We start from the raw sequence: 6,000 nt of genomic DNA, 5'->3' as shown, positions 1-6,000 counted from the left end.
AAACTCTGGGCTTTGGGTGATAACGGTGTTTCAACATAGGTTCATTGATTATAACAAATATACCACTCTGGTGGGGGATGTTGACGGTGGGGAAGGCTGTATGTGGATGGGTGTAGGGAGTATATGGGAAATCTTTGTGTCTTCCACTTGGTTTTGCTGTGAACTTAAAAATGTTCTTTTTAAAAGTCTATTTTTTAAAAAGAAGTCCTTAGGCCATATATGTGGGTTTCTACCTTTTCATTGACACATTTGTTTTCTGAATTTGTTACACTGCACATATTTATTAACTACCTTCAAAATTAAGTAACACTAGGTGCACCTGGGTTGCTCAGTGCTTAAGCATCTGCCTTCGGCTCAGGTCATGATCGTGGGGTCCTGGAATCGAGCCCCACATTGGGCTCCCTGCTCAGCTGGGAGCCAGCTTCTCCCTCTCCCTCTGCATGCCGCTAGCCCGGCTTGTGCTCTCTTTCTCTCTCAAATAAGTAAATAAAATAAAAAAATTAAAAAAAAAGAAATACTAAAGATCAAAAAGAAAGGAAGAATACTGTCAGTCTGTATACACAGTCCATACTACACGATTGCGTACCTGTGCAGTAACAAGCAGACGTGCAAACAGGCTCAGAGCTCTCTAACCAATAATAGTATCCAAGCTTTTCCCTGAACACCTACAGGGCCACGCATTTCCATTCAGTGTGGACCTTGGAGAGGGAGAGGAAAGCTGCTCAACTCCAGGAGATTTGATCAAACCTGGTCCTGGGAGAGGATGAACCTGGGACCCAGTGGAGGTTGGAATCTGTAAAAGACATCCGAGGAGGTGTCTTCTGAGCCTGGAACCCTGTTCTTTCAAGTAGGCCCAAATGAGGTTTTATTTTTCTTACAATTATAACATTTACATATTTTTTAAAGATTTATTTACTTATTTGAGAGAGAGAGCAAGGAGGGGGTGTGAGAGGGAGGGGCAGAGGGAGAGGGAGAATATCCCAAGCAGACTCCGAGCTAAGCTCAGAGCCCAATGTGGGGCTCAATCTCACGACCCTGAGATCATGACCTGAGCTGAAATCAAGAGTCAGACGCTTAACCGACTGAGTCACCCACGTGCCCCAACATTTACGTATTTTTATTGTGAAATTTAGACAATTCAAAAAAGTACAAAGAAAAGAACCAATAACCTATAGCTCCACATCCTAGTAATAATATGACCTAGAGATAAAAACACTTTGGGGTAAATTCTTCTAAACTTAAAAATTCGCACACTTATAAACACATATGTATGCAAACATCATATACAACACAAACCTGATTGATATATTTCTCTATTCTCACTTCTTTTTATATGCCTTTGCACTGAAGCTTTCATTTTTTTAAAGAAACATTTTATTTTGGAATAATTTGAGATTTACAGAAAAGTTGCAAAGATAGTCAGAGAGTTCTTGTATAACCTTCACCCACTGATCATCAAAACTAAGAAATTAACATCAGTATAGTATTACAGTATACTAAATTTAGACACTATTCAGATTTTACCAGTTTTTCTACTTTTGCCCTTTTTCTGTTCCAGGATACCACACTGCATTGAAACAAATAAGTTTTCACAAATTTCACCTGCTTCTTAAGTTGCTATTGTATGTAGCACTAACATGGGTTCAGAGTGTCCTCCATTTTTCTATCTCCTTGCTTTCAGGCCAAACTTTTACTTTTCTTATGTGCTTCTCCATAGACTGCCTTTGGGAACCCTAAAGACTCCTTTGGTCAGACAAATCCTGCTCACTGCCCTTTCTCTGAGTAGAGTAATTCCAGCCAGGAGGTTTGCCTGTTAGGAGGTATCTCACCCGGCGCCTGGATTGGATCCATTGTGTTCTGGCTTCCCTCATTGTGGATCTTCCCTATGCTTTCCATTGTAATTCCAACACCATAACTTCCCTGAGCGTGTCACCTAGGACCCATAAGCCTTTACTTGCTTTCTCACTCAGACAATTCCTATGTCACTTTTAAATGATTCCAAGGGTGCCTGGGTGGCTCAGTTGGTTAAGTGACCGACTCTTGGTTTCAGCTCAAGTCATGATCTCAGGGTCGTGAGATGGAACCCCTTGCTGGGCTCCATGCTGGGGGGTGAAGCCTGCTTAAGATTCTCTCCCTCTCCCTCTGTCCCTCCCTAAAAAAATAAAATAAAATAAAATAAAATGCCTCCAAGATGCCTGAAACATTTTGTGATGACCTTTATGGGTCTTCCTTTGAAATGTCTATCGAATTTTATATAGCTGCCGAACTATTCCAATTATTAAGGGAAGCTCCAGATGCCCTTATTATTGACCAACTTCAGGGGGATAACTTTTTTTGTCTCTGGTACAGAAAGTTGGACAAATCTCTTCAGTTCATTGTACATTATTTCATCATAAGTGGGTGCCTTCTTTTCTTTTCTTCCCCATTCATCCCCTACACACTCATCCTTCTCCTCACCTCATAAGAGGCACTCACTATAATGAACTTAATACATGTCCTTGCGGGGGCGCCTGGATGGCTCTGTCAGTTAAACGGCCAACACTTGATTTCGGCTCAGGTCATGATGTCAGGGTCGTGGGATGGAGCCCTCTCTCCTTCTGCCCCTCCCCCCTCTCTAAAATAAATCTTTAAAAAAAAAAAGAAAGTTACAAATCATATGTAACTCTTTTTTTAAAAAGATTTTATTTATTCACTTGAGAGAGAGCAGGAGCAGAGGGAGAAGCAGACTCCCCACAGAGCAGGGAGCCCAACGCAGGGCTCGATCCAGGACCTGAGCCAAAGGCAGACCAACTGAGCCACCCAAGCACCCCTGTAATTCTTCAAAAAAAAAAAAAAAAGAAAATTGTTATTAAAAATATACATGTCCGGGGCGCCTGGGTGGCTCAGTTGGTTAAGCGTCTGCCTTCAGCTCAGGTCATGATCCCAGGGTCCTGGGATCGAGCTCCACTTCGGGCTCCCTGCTCAGCGGGCAGCCTGGTTCTCCCTCTCCCTTTGTCTGCCTCTCTGCCTACTTGTGCTCTCTCTCTGTCAAATAAATAAAATCTTTTTAAAAATTTAAAAAATATATACATGTCCTCTGGTATATAGGCACTCTTAAAAGATACATAGTGTTTGTTCTTTTTTGGATAGATGTGATATTAGCCTACATAAATGGTATTATACCATAAATTTTAGTGTATTTCTTCCTTACATGACATATATTTTTAATATTGTTGTGTGGCTCTAAGTACATTTGGTTCATTACATCTGACTGCTGCAGAGTACTGCAAAATGGGCATCCACACATTTCACTTCACCATTTCTCCAGTGACGAACACGGAGATTGCTTCTACCTACAATCCTCTAACAAATATGCTTGTTTACCTTCCATTAGGGCCATGTTTGTGAGGTTTTTTCCCAGGGCAGTATACCCAGGAGTGGGATTGCTGGCTTTTGGGGTATAGCATATTTAAATTCATGAAATAGAGTCAGATGCCTTCTAGAATGGTTCTACAAGTTTATACTCCACTCCCCCCCCCCCCCCACACCATGGTTCCCTTTTTCCCACATCCTTGCCAACACTTGTTAGGTAACATATGACTTGTCTAACTTCTGCTAATCTAAGGAACACAAAGTGATATCATGTTTTAATTTCCATTGCTCAGAATGCTCCTAAGGTTGAACATCTCTTCACACACTGGTGAGCCATTCTGATTTCCCTTCTGTGATTTCCTGATCTATCAACTGTTCACTTTTCCATTGGGTTTCTGGTCTTCTTCTTGTTGATCTGTGGGTTTCCTATACATTCCAGATAGTAATCCTGAGTCTGAGCAAACGTGATTTCCTAAACAGACTGCTCTAGAAATGGGCTTTTTCAACTGTTACAAATATACCTCCCCTTTTTATTGTCCATTGATAAAAAACCAACCACCCGACTGTGGTGGAGCCATAGTCTCCGGCCTGTGAACTCCACAATCATGATGAGGGTCTGTGCAGTGACCAGCCAGGGCCGACCTGGGCGTATGAGTAGAGGGGGGTATGATTTCAGGGGCCGCTGAACCGGTCACCTGACCCCGGGTAATAGACAAAACGAGAAAGAGGACAGAATTGGGAGCAGGCACTACCACTGTCAACTTAATGGCCCCAAACTTCACCCGTAAGTGTTCTCACCCGTAGTCCATGTGAAACTAGGCTGTTTTTTCTATAAAGTTTCCATCTGCAATATTGGGTGAGAAACAGGGGGAAGGGGGCGAAAGCAAGCTATGGTGACAGGAACTGCTCTATTCAGCATGACTACAACCTCCATCTGGCTGAAGTGAGCCTTCGCTAGACCTAAAAGGCTCTATTTCTCAACAACCTGATACCCACCTCGGTCACTAGTCATGGCAGCTGCAGGAAGCTGGGGGCTCCCGTGTGTTATTTTTATCCTAAATACTCACTGGATCCCACTTGGTCCCAGGATGTGGAAAGAAGGGCTTGGGGGCCTGAATGCTTCCCTCTACTTCACATGGGCAAGAAGAAGCATTTTTTTTTTTTTTTAAGATTTTTATTTATTTATTTGACAGAGAGAGAGAGATAGCGAGAGCAGGAACACAAGCAGGGGGAGTGGGAGAGGGAGAAGCGGGCTTCCTGCCGAGCAGGGAGCCCGATGTGGGACTCGATCCCAGGACCCTGGGATCATGACCTAAGCCGAAAGCAGACGCTTAACGACTGAGCCACCCAGGCGCCCAAGAAGAAGCATTTTTATTAAGTGGCTGGGTAAGGCTCCCGCATACCCTCAGAACAAGGTTCTTCAGTAAAAGCTGGATCGGAGAACTCAGCTGTGGTCCAGAGGCCTCGGCAAGCCTTCCTGTTCCCTCTCTCTGAATCAGAGTTCATGACCCAACCATCTGCATGGTGGAGGTCTGCCCTTCTCAGAGAGGCCAGGCCCTTCATGGTCCATATGGAGGCAGGGATCAGAAGAGAAGAAATTGAGTCATGCATGCCCACCCAGCAACAGACCATTTCTCTCCCTGGGTTAAGCCATCTTGCCCTCCTCACACCCGGACTTGCCTCCCTTCCCCAGCACCACTGTCAGAACGGTTTCTAAAACCCAGAGAGCGCCATAAACAACCCGGGCTTCAAATACAGACCTGACATGTGGGGCTTATGTGTCAGGCCATCCCCCCCAGCCTTTCCTCGGAGCCAGAGTTCGGGGCGCCACCCCATCCGTGGCCGCTTTCACCCCCCAGGCCAGCAGAGGCCGCTAGAGGAATGCGGATAGAGCCAGAGTTGGCCGGAGCAGGGAGGAAACGGCTCCCAACAGGGCCTAGGGGCCCGCGTGATAGTCTGTCCTTCAGAAGCTCTTAGTCCAAGCACCCAGCTGGGACAGCACTCTGAGCCTCCTGCGTGGAGCTCCCCTCATCCCTCCCAGAAGTGAAGATAGGGCCAGAGTACTTCCATTTTATTATTTTTAAAAATATGTTTACTATTTCCATTCTTATGGTTCCCGATATGTTGTGTTTTTTTGTTTTTTTTTTTAAGATTTATTTATTTGACAGAGAGAGACACAGCGAGAGAGGGAACACAAGCAGGGGGAGCGGGAGAGGGAGAAGCAGGCTTCCCGCAGAGCAGGGAGCCCGATGCAGGGCTCGATCCCAGGACCCTGGGATCATGACCTGAGCTGAAGGCAGACGCTTAACCGACTGAGCCACCCAGGCGTCCCGGTTCCCGATATGTTTTTTAATGTCCCCCCAAATTACTAAAATTGTGGTTTATTTCAAATGGTTATACTTAGCAAATTAAACCTTGTGATACTCCACCCCCCCACCCCCCCACCCCCCGCACCCCCCAACACACATACTGCAACATAATGGTACCATTCACAAGCTGTGTGAAAACAATTCACAGCACACTGCAGTGGCCATGGTCTGGTAATGGGACATGTTGGGGATGCACGTTTTCTGTTGATCCCAGTGAGTGAGAGTGAGTGCAGCTCTGTGATGGATACATAAGCCCCACATATCAGGTCTGTATCTGAGG

The sequence above is a fragment of the Mirounga angustirostris genome, unplaced genomic scaffold, assembly GCF_029215605.1.
Source record: "Mirounga angustirostris isolate CCGP_5_RB_7025 unplaced genomic scaffold, mMirAng1.0.hap1 SCAF_6, whole genome shotgun sequence".
Taxonomy (NCBI): domain Eukaryota; kingdom Metazoa; phylum Chordata; class Mammalia; order Carnivora; family Phocidae; genus Mirounga; species Mirounga angustirostris.
This window is presented reverse-complemented; position numbering follows the sequence as displayed.